The sequence below is a fragment of the Elephantulus edwardii genome, unplaced genomic scaffold (assembly GCF_000299155.1).
Source record: "Elephantulus edwardii isolate Elephantulus edwardi_28Jun2011 unplaced genomic scaffold, EleEdw1.0 scaffold00328, whole genome shotgun sequence".
NCBI classification, from domain to species: domain Eukaryota; kingdom Metazoa; phylum Chordata; class Mammalia; order Macroscelidea; family Macroscelididae; genus Elephantulus; species Elephantulus edwardii.
The window spans coordinates 1,027,264-1,027,680 of NW_006400078.1; positions in this window are offsets into that span (position 1 = coordinate 1,027,264).

Sequence of the window (417 nt, forward strand, 5' to 3'; positions counted from 1 at the left end):
GGTGAGGATGAAAGTGTAGGTGAGGATAAAGGTGGAGGTGAGGATGAAGGTGGAGGCGAGGATGAAGGTGGAGGCGAGGATGAAAGTGGAGGTGGTGATGAAGGTGGAGGTGATGAAGATGGAGGTGAGGATGAAGATGGAGATGATGAAAGTGGAGGTGATGAAGGTGGGGGTGATGAAGGTGGAGGTGAGGATGAAGGTGGAGGTGATGAAGGTGGAGGTGAGGATGAAGGTGGAGGTGAGGATGAAGGTGAAGGTGAGGATGAAGGTGGAGGTGAGGATGAAGGTGGAGGCGAGGATGAAGGTGGAGGTGGTGATGAAGGTGGAGGTGATGAAGGTGGAGGTGAGGATGAAGGTGGAGGTGATGAAGGTGGAGGTGAGGATGAAGGTGGAGGTGAGGATGAAGGTGGAGGTGAG